Source organism: Tenrec ecaudatus, chromosome 2, assembly GCF_050624435.1.
Source record: "Tenrec ecaudatus isolate mTenEca1 chromosome 2, mTenEca1.hap1, whole genome shotgun sequence".
Lineage (NCBI taxonomy): Eukaryota > Metazoa > Chordata > Mammalia > Afrosoricida > Tenrecidae > Tenrec > Tenrec ecaudatus.
In genome coordinates, this window is record NC_134531.1 from 70,210,711 (window position 1) to 70,223,800 (window position 13,090).

The following is a 13,090-nucleotide window of genomic DNA, read 5'->3' on the forward strand; positions in this document are numbered from 1 at the left end:
ATGCCTCTGGAAGTAGCAGCCAAGAAATCAGGCAACGTTGTGTAAATCTTCTGCATAAAACAAGTGTAAAAGAGCAAGGCTGACACTCTGAAGACTGAGGTGTGTCTAATCCAAGCCAGGGTGTTTGAGTCACCTCAGATGGAATGAATGTTGGGCTCTGCAGAATGAAAAGTGGAGCAGAATTGATGAATTTGAATCATTGTATTGACTAGGAATTTTGAAATTACCATGGACTGCCAGAAATACCAACACATCTATCATGAAAAATGTATAGCCATCATGGTCCTTAGAAGCAAGGATGGTGAAATGAACTCTCACATACGTTGAAGACATTATCAGTAGGGACCAGTTCTTGGAAAGTGACATTATGCTAGGGAAAGTGGAGGGTCAGTGAAAGAGGAAGACCCTCAATGAGATGATAGATTAACCTGTGACTCCAACAATGGGCTCAAACATAACAATTGGAGGATGGTGATGGGCAGGGTATTGTTTCATTTTATTGCTATGAGATGGAACTGACTTGTTGGGAAGTAACTAGAACTATGCATAACTGTTCTAGGACACAGTTAAGGTACTTGTAACAGTTTGATCCTTTATGGTCTTGCTTTTAAGATTTTTAGGCAGGACCAGAATAGTGCTCAGCATAGGGTTTGGTATTTCCCACTTCTGAAGCAAGATCTCGCTGTGTACTCTATACAGCGAATTAGGAGTTTTCCCAGCTTGTCGTGTGGGAGCAGGCCTTCTCTCCTGTCCTTTTGGAGTGCCAAGCGCTGTTACCTCTAATCTTATCGAGGAGTTCTTTCCCCAGCCTCGGGTACTTTAGTCAGGTGTGCACTCCCCATTCCTCAGTTGAATATGCAGACCTCTCTATGTAGCCTTCGCAGACCTCTCTATGTAGCCTTTTCCACTCCCGTATTCTGTCTTGGGAGCTCTGTATGCTTAGTCTCCCTGGACTCTCCACTCTCTCTCTCTGCCTGCAGTCCCCTTCCCTGCACCTGGCCTGGAAATTCTCAAGGCAGCAAGTTGAAGCAATTGCAGGACTCATCTCATTGTTTTCTGACTGCCAGGGATCATAGTCTTGATCTGATGTCTAGAATCTTGAAAACTATCAATATATTTGAGTGCTTTTCTGGAGTCTCTGGCAGGGGAGGAGTCAACCTGGTCTCTTCTATCTCCTTTGGAAACAACACAATTAACATGCTAAAGGTGCTTGAATCAGAGCTGCATTGCCAACTTGCCCTCCAAAAGGGTTTATCAATTTATTCTCCTCCCTGCAGGGTTGATGAATGTTTTTTTGGGACCACCAACATTGGGTAGAATAACAACAGCTTTTTATTAGTTGACATCGCATTAGTTCTATGTGTACATTACCTAATATTTTAATCCTCTATAAATCTCAATGCTGATGATACTATCTCTATTTACAGAAGAAGGGTGAAGTTTAGAGGCCATGTCAGTTGGTCTGTAAGAGCTCTGTAAATAATAGAGCAGTTGGATCCAAGTTTACCTATTTTTAATGGTCATTATTTTATTTTAAATGTTTTTATTTAAAATTTGATAAGTGGTGTGCTTTTTAAAATGTGTTATTTTTTTAAATTCCCAAAGAAATGTAATATAAACATATCCCCTTGTCGGTTGTTTGTATTCCATCATGGGCAGTCTTGACTGCTCCTATTCTATGTCCTACAGCCATTAGTTTCAAGAAGCACTCAAAGGATTTGCGTCAGCATGAAGAGTGGTGAAGGATAGAGGGGCCAAACACTTCAGGTTCCTGCTCCAGAAAGTGCTCCATGCGCAGGCTGTGGAGAAAGAGGAAGAAGTAATTGGAATGGTGACGTTCAGCCAAGGTGCTCTGAAAACCACTGAGCCATTACCTAAGCCCAGGACATCACCAGAGTCTCCTTCTGTCAGCAGCAAACAGAGATGTAATTCAGTCAAAGAACCCAACTCTGGTCACCGTTTCTTCCAACAGTGAGTTACGTGTGTGTCTACAGGTGTTAGCCAGCGATTTGGATTTACTGGTAACTCTGTAGAAGTGATAGAGGTTTCTGGCAAAGAGAATTCAGTTGTTCAGGTCTAAGATTGCTCATACTCTGGTCTGTAATATCTACTTGGACAAAATAACCTTCCTGATAGAAAATAATATCCAATTAATTCCTTGATCCATTTTGTTAAAGAAACGAACAAACAAACAAAACCAAAATACTCATATAACAACTTGGCAACGTAGCTGATTCCCTTCAGCTTTCTGTTTCAGATGCAAACAGATCGAAGTAGAGGCAAAGATCTGCAACTAGATTTGTTTTTAAAAATCTTTTAAAGTTCTTTTTGGTGCCTAAATATATTTGGTTATATTCACTCTAATAATGCATGTGAAAATGACCAATCAATGACTACGCCATTTAATTCCTTGACTGTTACTGTCACAGGTGTTGGTTGTGATTTCAAGTCTTATGAAGTTCTTTAAAACTTTAATATGTTCTCGAGTTGCCATCGTGTTACTTAATGGTCCAGTTGTGAGAGTTTTGGCTTTCCCAATGTTGAGTTCTAATCCATACTGAAGGCTGTAGACTTTGATCTTTTTTTAAACTTTGATCTTTACCAGGAAGTTATTCAAGTCCTCTTCACCTTAAGCAAGCAAGGTTGTGTCATTTGAATATCACAGGTTGTTAATGAGTTTCCTCCAGTCCAGATGCTGTGTTCTCCTCCAGATCTTCCATCATTGCTGGTTATTTGCTCAGCATATAGACAGTGGTGAAAGGATACAACTCCGACGTACACCTTTTCTGAATGTATACCACTCAATATCCCCGAGTTCTGAACTAAAAAAAAAATACTGTCTCTTAGTTTATGTACAGGTTCTGCATGAGCACAAGTAAGTTCACTGGAATACCCATTCTTCACAATATTACTCATATTTGTTATCATTGAATGCCATGGGAGGTCAAATGCCTTTGAATAGTCAATACAACACAGGTAAACCTCTCTAGAATTCCCTACTTCATCTAGCCATTGGCCACACTATCATTCATTCCACATCTTCTTCTGACTCTGGCCTGAATTTCTGCTGATGTACTACTGCAACCATTTTAAAATTATCATTAGCAAAATCTTGCTTAGGCGTGGAACTAATGGGATTGCGGTTATTAGGTACTTTTGAATTAGTTCAAACATAGAACAGAACCCAACAGCACCTGGTCCTGTGCCGTCGCACAATAGTTCCTTGCTGGAGCCATTGTTGAAACCATTCTGTCAATCCATCTCCTCGAGGGGCTTCCTCATATCCGTCAACCCTCTACTTTACCAAGCATGCTGTCCTTCTCCAAGGACTGACTGGTCCCTTCTGATGACACATCTGAAATACATGAAGCAAAGTCTAGCCATTTCACTTCTAGGAGCCATCTCACTTCTCTTTATATTTCTGCCAAAGCTCAAAGAACTCACTGCCACCAAATTGGTTGATCTACAATGACCCATAGTGCAGGGTAGAACTGCCTCTGTGGGTTTCCAAGGCTAATTCTTTCAAGAAGTAGAAAGTCTCATCTTCCTCTTGCAGAGTGGCTGATGGTTTTGGACTGCTAACTGTGAGGTTAGCAGCCCAACCTATAGCCCACTATGCTTCCAGGGTTCTTCAAGATAGATTTGTTAATTCTGGAAACCATGGTATACTTATTATTCACTAATACAAAGTACACCATAGTACAAAGGCATAGATTCTTCAATCTCCTTTATTCGATGTACAGCATACGAAGCAATTGAAAACACTATGGTTTGGACAAGGGTACCTTAGTCCTCAAAGTGCTATCTTTGACTTTTAACACTTTTAAGAGGTGTTTTGTGGCAGATTTTCCCAAACACAATGATCATTTAAATTCTTGATGGCTGCTTTCCTGATGTGGATTGTGAACACAAGTAGGATGAAATTTCTGATAACTTCAGTCATTTCTTCATTTATTGTGGTATTGCTTAGTGGTCTAGTAATGAGGATTTTGATTTTATTTAAGGTGTAATATTACTGAAGGCTAGTTTCTTTGACAATCATTCATCAGGAAGTGCTTCAAACATTTACTTTTAATGAGCAAGGTTTTACCATCTGTACATCCCAGGTTGTTAACGAGCCTTCCTCTAATCTTGATGTTCTATTTTTAGTATAGTCCTGCTTCTCAAACTATTTACTCAGCATGCAGATTTAAAAAGCCTGGCAAAAGGATATTACCTTGATATTTTGTTGTTAGGTGCCAGGAAGTCAGCTCCAACTCCATAGCCACCCTATGCAGAAAGGAAAAACCACTGCCTGGTCCTGCGCCATCCTCACAACTGGTCCTATGCCTGAGCCCAATTGATGCAGCCCCGTGTCCATCCATCTTGTCAAGGGCCTTCCTCTCTTTCACTGCTCCTCCACTTGACCAAACATGATGTCCTTCTCCAGGGACTGTCTTTCTTGGTAACATGTTCAAAGTATGTAAGATGAAGTCTTGCCATCCTCGCCTCTAAGGAGCACTCTGGACTAACTTCTTCCAATACATATTGGTTTTCCTATTAGCAGTCATGGTACCTTCCATGTTCTTCTCCAGCACCACAATTCAAATGCATTTATTCCTCAACAGTCTCCCTATTCAATCCCCAGCTTTCGCATGCTTATGACACAGTGGAGAGTACCATAACGGGCCAGGTGCCCCCCTTAGTGCTCAGAGTACTATCCTTGCACTCTAACCCTTTGAAATCTTCTGTTTAGATCTTTTACTTTATCATTTCTTCAGTTTGCTTTAGCTACTCTCCTCCCAGAGCATGTTTCAGAGTCTCTTCTGAGATCCACTTCAATTTTTCCTCTTTTCCTGCCTTTTTAATAACTTCTTTCTTTTTCTATGATTATCTCTCTCCCACCCCCCTTTTTTGTGATTTCTTAATTAAAGTGTGAACACCAAATTTGTTCTTTGGCTCTTGTTGACTTGTTTTAACTTTCATCAGTCTCAGTTGCATATGAGCAATAGATTGTTGACCCCTGGCCTTGTTCTGACTGATGATATTGAGTTTCTCCGTGATCTCTGGCCACAGATGTTGTCAATCTAACTCTTGGGTATTTCATCCAGAGAGATTCATGTGTATAGTCATTTATGCTGTTGAAAAAAAAGGATATAGCTGATGAATAAGTTGTTAGTCTTGTAAAATTATTTCATGTTATCTCTGGTGTCATTCTGTCCTCAAGGCCACAGTAGGACCTGAAGATTATTTTGTTCAAAATAGCCATCAAAAACCTTTGGAACATTCATTACTATGAGGGTCAGTAAAAAAGTACTGCTACAAAATAATGAAACTCTTTATTAAATTAAAATATGAAGTTATTATTTCTCAACATATCCTCTGTTTAGATGTACATATACCTCAAAGAGGTGTTACTATCTCTATGACTACCACCACCACCACCACCACCCCGGAAGAATTCTGCATCCCTTGATCCACATCAAAATGACAGTGTAGGCATTCTCGAGGGACTCTGATATCATTTATTTCAAAAGTTTTGTGAATTTGGAGGGGCAAGCGCAAGGCTGTAGGGTGTATGGGGTATAGCAACACATTGAAATTCTAGGACAGCCCATGCTGCCCAAATTTCCACGATCATGATGGGAAAAAACAAACAAAGCAAATCATCTTGGGGCAACCTGCTTACTCATTTTCTCATTAAGGTAGTTATACATTTTCTTAAAATTCCTGCCTAATTATTCCCTGTGTCCTTTGAGAAAAGTTATCCATTAGATCCTCCCCAAAACCATCATGATAACTTTCTTTTTTTTTGATAACTTTCTAACTGGCCTCTCTGCCCCAAATTATTTAACTGGACTAACCGACTAACTCGATGCCCTCAGAAGTTACAGTTTTCATCATCATTATATATATATTTAAAGATACCTTATCAAGATGAAGACAGGTGAATTACTGAGAAACTTGACTGCAGACATCCATCGATGACAAAGGCATATTTAAATACACTTAGTTTTGAATGCATTCATGCTTGTATAAACTGAAACCCTAGAAGCAATACCTTTTTAATCACTTTCATATTTACTTATTTTGGACAATGCTATGATATATGTTTTAAATACACGAGGTTCTTAATTTTTGAATCCTGTGGATTACAAGGTTGAGTAAAAGGGGCAAAATTTAAATAGTATGGCAATATTCACTAAAAAAAGGAATCAACTTTTAAATGAGCATTCATCCAAATACGTCTTCCTACTGAAATTAGACATATCCATTGGTGGGCCTGGGCTGATGCACATAGGCCCTCAAAGTTTGACATCTTTTTTCGAACTGCGCATTCAATGGAAATGGTCATTTTGGAAGTGATTGAGAATACATATATTTGCAAAAACCTGCTGCCATTGAGTGGTTTCCAACTCTTTGTACTCTATAGGACTGTGTTAGTCCAGGTTGACTAGAGAAACAAATCCAGAAACACTCATATGTGTGACAGAGTGCTATGTCACAGAGTAATTGCATATTGAGAAACATCCCATCCCAATCCAGATCAAGTCCACAAGTCTGATATTAGCCCATATGCCTGATACTAGTCCATAAATTCCTCTTTAGACTCATCCAGTACTTGCAATGTTGTTGAATACAGGAGGATCACAGGTGGTAGGTGGGTAGTTTTGTGCATTCAGTGGTGGTGGAAGCATCTCAAGGGTCTCCACTTGGCTCCTCCAGCAATCTGAATGTCTCTTCAACAGGAAAGTGAAGCAGAGAGTGAGTGTGGCCCACCTCTGGGAGAAAATGAGGAATCTCCCAGAATCCTCCTGAGAGAGTCACACTCACCAAGAGATACAATCAGGCCAAGACCCGATTGACAGTCTACAGTCCACCCCTTCACTCAATTTATCAAGTTGACATGAAGTTACATACCTACCACAAAGACAAAGTAGAGCTGTCCCTGTTTCTGAAGCTATAAATCTTTACTGGAGTGGGAAGCCTCATCTGCCTCCCTCAGAATGGCTGGTGAGTTCAAACCACCGGCCTTGTGGTTAGCAGCCCAACACCTAACCCGCTATCCCACCAGGACTCCAATCGCACTATAGAAATTGACAAATACCAGAAATCGGAGCTATTTGTTTTTCAAAAAACTAGTTGCTTAAGATTTTCCAGCAAACCATTGTGCCTCTTAGTTCAAGTGCTTGAGCTCTTATTGCTTGTTGTTGAAAACATCTCAATAAAAATATAGTATCAATCGAAGGTGGAAATTCTAAATCTTTCACTTGATACAAGATATTATGACATCGATTAAATTAATGTTGGGCAACTGTTTAACATTCACACTTAAATAACCAAACCCTCTGCCCTTGAGTCAATTACAACTCATATTCATCCTAAATAAGACAGAGAAGAACTGCTTCTTCAGATAGCCTCATCTTTCTCCTATGAAAGGCCTGGTATTTTTGAGCCTGCAACCTTGCTATCAAACCATTTCTTATACAGAGTCTTTGACAAATAAAGAGATGTAAATTTAATCAGTTATTAACTGAAAGCAGAAGTTAACAAATACAATCAGTATGTGAATACATCAAAATATGAAGAGAAGCCCTGGTGAGAAAAATGATAAAACTTTGAATATGTTTTTTTCTAATGCATTGCTTACTTTTGATGATGACAAAACAGTCTATCCTGAAATAAAATGTCCTCATAGAAGCTACCATAGAATTTTGTTAGAAAATGTCCTGGTTTTATTTCTCTAGAGAACCCTGTTTAAAAACAGTGCCCAATTACAATCATAATCTAAATTTTATTGTAAAACAAAATGGCTTATTTTAATAATTTCAATTTATTTTAAATATAAAATTGAAGTCATTTTATTATTTTTTATTATTTGCACTTTAAGTGGATATTCTTAAAGGGCTTCCCAAGTTCTAATTATGCTCAAAAAGTAAAATCATCTAATACTCAAAAATGACTGAGGATCCTCTAGGGACCCTGGTGGAAGAGTGGTTATGCGTTGGGCCAGCCACAAGCTTAGCAGTTCAGAACTACCAGACATGGCTTTCTGTCTCTATAAAGAGTTACAGTCTAAGAAACTTCACCAGGCCAATTCTACCCTGTCCTATAAAGTTGCTATGAGTTGATATTGGCTGAGTGAAAGAGAGTTTTAATTTTTACTTTGACCTTATGCTTATTGAGCAAAATGAGAGTAGAAAGAAGTAGAGAATCAAAAATGCTAGCTCTCCTTAAATCATTTCACCTCTTTGGACTTCAGAGGATTGAGCCAATGTATTGCCCTGAAGGTTAATGCCAATTCTCACAGAGTGCAATGGACCCGAGTGGGAAGGAAAGGAAGGGGTGGTAAGAGTAGCTCTGTAAGCAGAGCGATGGGGCCTGTCGCCGCACACAGGGGAACTCAGCAGAAATATTTCCTCTGAGTGGCCTGGAAACGTGCAAAGGAAAGATAGCATGGACCGATCTATTTGCCAGTGAATGTGTTTGGCGATATGAAACCAGAATCCTATTTGAGCAGTAAGTGAGCATCTAGAGCATTAAACACAGGCTGTTGACCCAGGCGTTCAGGAAATCGAGTCTGGAAACATTAGATTTTAGTTGCTCTCCGAGGCAGAAGAATCCTGGTGACACAGTGGTTTCTTTGTTGACCTGCTACCCTCAAGGTCAACAGTTAGGCCCCACCAGCTGCATTGTGGGATAAAGATGAGGCTTTCTGCTCCTGTAAACATTTATAGCTGCAGACACCCAAACGGTGCAGTTCTGCTTTTGTCTTATGGGGTCACTATCAGTCAAGATGGATTTGATAACAGGGAATTTTAGGTTTCATTTTCAAGGAAGAGCGCCTATCAGTTAAGGATTTGTTTTTGTTTTGTAAGTGAAAGTCCTATTCTTCTCATACCACCCATCTACACCAAGACATTTGAAATAAAGCTACCTGGCCAACTAATGAGAAGAGATTCATTCCCATTCCATAGAAGAGTGCTGCAACGGAATGGGAGAATTAATGAACAATATTGTTAATATTACACATTCCTGACATTCCCCCCAGATAATTCAAAAACATTTGTAGCAGTACATCCAAAAGGAGCTACCAGAAGTTGGATTCAGAAAAGGTCATAGTGTGAGGGATATTATTGCTGATCATAGCTGAAAATAGATTGAAAAAGAAGTTTACCCGTGTTTCATTGGCTATGAAAGGCATTCAGCTATGTGAATATAAAAGCAAATTTTGGTAACCTAAGAAGAATGGGGATTCCAGTACACTTATATTGTGCTCCTACACCAATGCGGTACATCATGGTTTAAATGCAAGACGGGTGTGCATCAGGGTTGTATCTTTTCATCATTGTATCTTTTCACCATACTTATGAAATCAGTATGCTAAGTGAACAAACTGAAAAGCTCGACTATGGAAAGAAAAGTCGGATTGGAGGGAGATTTATTAACAGCCTGTGTTATGCAGATGACACAACCTTTTGTTGTTGAAAGTTAGTAGGACTCCAAGGATCTACCTGTGAAGGTCAAAGGTCAAAGTCTACAGCATCCTGTATGGATTAGAACTCAATGTAAACACAAGCAAAATCTTCACAACTGGACAACAATTAACAACATTACGATAAGTGAAGAAACAATTGGAAGTGGGCAAAGATTTCATTTTACTTTGATACACAATCAATGCTCATGGAAGTAGCAGTTGATAAACTCAACCATGTATTTTATTTGCTGCAAAGATCTCTTTGAAGTTAAAAAGCCACGTTGTCATTTTGAGAAATAGGTGTGGCTGACCAAAGCCAGGGTATTTAGTCACCTCATATGTATGTGAGCACTGGACAAAGACTAAGGAAGACCAAGGAGCATCGTAGCTTTTGGTTATGATGATGGCAGAGATACTAAATACACTATGCGCTGCCAGAAGAAAGAGCAGATCTTGTTTTTGAAGATGTGCAGCCTGAATGCTTCATAAAAGTGGGATAGTCTGACTTTATCTCAGGTAATTTGGACATGTTATCAGGAGGACCAGCCCCTGGGGAAGGACATGATGCTTGGAAAGCAGAGGACCAATGAAAAAGAGAAAGAGCATCAATGCAGTGGGTTGACACAGTGGTGGCATCAATGAGTTCAACATCTCGCCAATCAGAAGGATGGTGCAGAACCAGCGGTTTCCCCTTCTGCTGTACCTGGCCTCACTCTAGGTGGAAAGTGACTTGACTAACGACAACAACAGCAACACAACTAAACAGACATTAGCTAAATATCTGTGTTAAATATAATTTGACAAATATTTATTGAGTGTTTATCTTATCTCAGACCTCAGCCTCACTCCAAAGGTGCAGAGTTGAATGAACCATTCCTTTATTAGCTTCTTAACTTCTACCTGTCTGGCTGTCCATGTATTCATCCATGTATACATTCACCTATATTTACACATGGAGCATGAATTCCAAAAAGAAAACAAAGCAAACTCTTTGCCATTGAGTTGATTCCAACTCACAATCACCCAATAGGATCAAATAGATCTGCCCTGTGGACTTCCAAAACTGTAACTCTTTATTGGAGTAGGCGGCCTCATCTTTCTTCTGTAGAGGCTGGTGGTTTCAAACTGCTGACCTGGTACCAAGCACTATGCCAACAGGGCTTCCTGGTATCAGACACTTTAAAAGACACTTGGAAGACGCAGATGAATAAAAACATGTTCTTGCGTTTCAGCGCTCATTTAATTGCTCACTTTCGCTGTGTCAAGTGCAACTATAGGAGTATACAAAAAACTTGGTGGCAGATACTAGTGGGAATGCTAACTATGAGGTCAGCCGTTTGAACCCATTAGTTGCTCTGAGGGAAAAGGTGGGGCTTTCTGTTCATCTGAAGATTTACAAACTCAGGAACCTAAAGGGGTAGTTCTATCCTGCTAAGCATTGGAACCGACTTGATAACTTTAGTTTTGTTTATAGACATAAGATCACATGTAAGGTCCCAGATGTTTCACACTAAGGAAAGTGGTTAACGCTATAGCTTGGGCTCCCAGAATTGGCTTATCATTGGAATCCCTTGGGGACCTGATGAAAATACAGATCCCTGGGCTCCATAAAGTAGCCTAGTGGCTACTCATGGGGACACGAACCACAAGGACAGCAATTCAAAACCAGTCACTCCATGGGAGAAAGATGAGACTTTCTACTCTCACAAACAATTTCAGTCTTAGAAACTCACAGGGGCTCTTCTACCCTGCCCTATAGGGTCCCTATGAGTTGGCATGGACTTGACAGGGAGTCTGGCTATGGGCGACTTAATGAATCAGAATCTCTAGGAGGAAGATCCCAGATCCCTCGGTGATTCCAATGATCAAGTACATTTGGGAAGTTAGGCTTTATCGTGTGGATAGGGAGGACCTAAGATAAGAAAAGCCAATACAAGAACCAAGATCCCCCCTGAAACTCAGGTCTGGCTTGGATAGCCCTCATCTGACAGCACTTCACACAGACTCCTCCTTGTAGCCTCTTTGTCTCTCCTCCTAGGCTGCCAACCAGAGATGGTCTTTGTATCTCTGGAATATAGCATAGGAGCCCTGGCGACATACTGGGTCCTACAAGGTCAGTGGTTCAAACGCACCAGTTGCTCTGAGCGAGAAGGATGAGGCTATCTTCTCCCATAAAAATTTAGTCTCAAGACCAAAGGAGCAGTTTTACCGCCCCCCCCCCGGGGTCACTATAAATCAGAATCTATTTGACAGCAGTGAGGCAGGCTTGGTGTTCAGTTGAGATATAATGAATGAATGAATGAAGTTCATTGAGAGGACGATGCTCCGAGAGGAGGAGTTCGAAGAATAAGTTGGAATAAGATCAATGGGTCTAGGGATGCAGAGTGATCAGAGAAGACAGAAGGATTAGTATCCTCATAAAACAGCACACAACCCGACAAGTATCGGACACGCCACGTTGTTCTTGTTATTGATGAAGTTTAGAGCTATTAGAGCAGAGCCATGTTCAGGAGTTTCCATATTTCACAACTTTTGTCCTTGCAGAAAATGGCAGCTATTCAAGTGTTTCAAACAGACGCCGCATCTACATTTCATGAATACAGCAATCTGGGTGAAATGGAGAATGGATCGGAAAGGGAGAATGGCGTCCAAAAGGCAGCAGACCAACTTGTAAACTACTGTGATTTCTCTAGGGAGAGATGATGAAAGTTTGAACTAACAGTTATTTGGAAAGAAACCACGTTGGGTCAGTTCTTATCTGAGAGGGGAGAGAAGGAGAAGCTGAGAGTAAAAGTAGACCCACTAGACAGAGAGGAATATTTCCTGAGAAACAAAATGATGTGGGGATGCTATCCCTATTTGACCCAAATTAAAGCTCCTAACCACAGAGCTCTGTTGCTCCCCTGAGTGGTCATAGGGTCTCAGACATAATAACAGTTTTGAGGATGGTGAAGGGCCGGGCCGTGTTTCTTTCTGTTGTAGATAGTGTAGCAATGAGTCAGAACCAACAAGATGGCATCTAACGACAAGTAGTCCCAGAAATTGAAATGAAAACTTGCCCTAAATGTTGTGGAGATGGCTTGCCCGGAGAAAGGTAGCATGGTGTGCATGTGTGCAGACTCTGGAGTGTGCATATGTACAGGCACCTGACATCTTGAGGAGGAGAACGCCACTGCTGTAGGTTGTCTCCAGAAGCAGACCCCTGGTGACATATGTAACATGAGTAGTAGACGTAGCGCTGGAGGAAAGCAAGGGGGGAAGCACAATCGGACAAGGTCGAAGGTATGTCTGTGATTCAGCCCTGCTGCAAGAATGGGCCAGTCTGGGCAAGTCATGCTAACCAGCATTACCCAGCGTTGTGCTGAAATGGTCTGCCTTTATACCTAGTCATCATGTGAGGGCTGTCCCAGAGATATCACCTCAGGCTCGCTGGCTCGGTTTGGCAGAGGCAGCCCTCAAAGGAGGTAAGGGCTGGCAGGTTTCTGCTATGTGTCCTCAAGTTGGGCAGCTAGTCTTTCCGTGGCGGGTGATCTAAGGGGTGCAGCTCTTTAACTTCCACAAGCCTCCTGGTTGCTCTTATCACTCTTATCATCTGTGGGCCATGGCTCAAAGTCTGGCATTTATAGTGGCAAA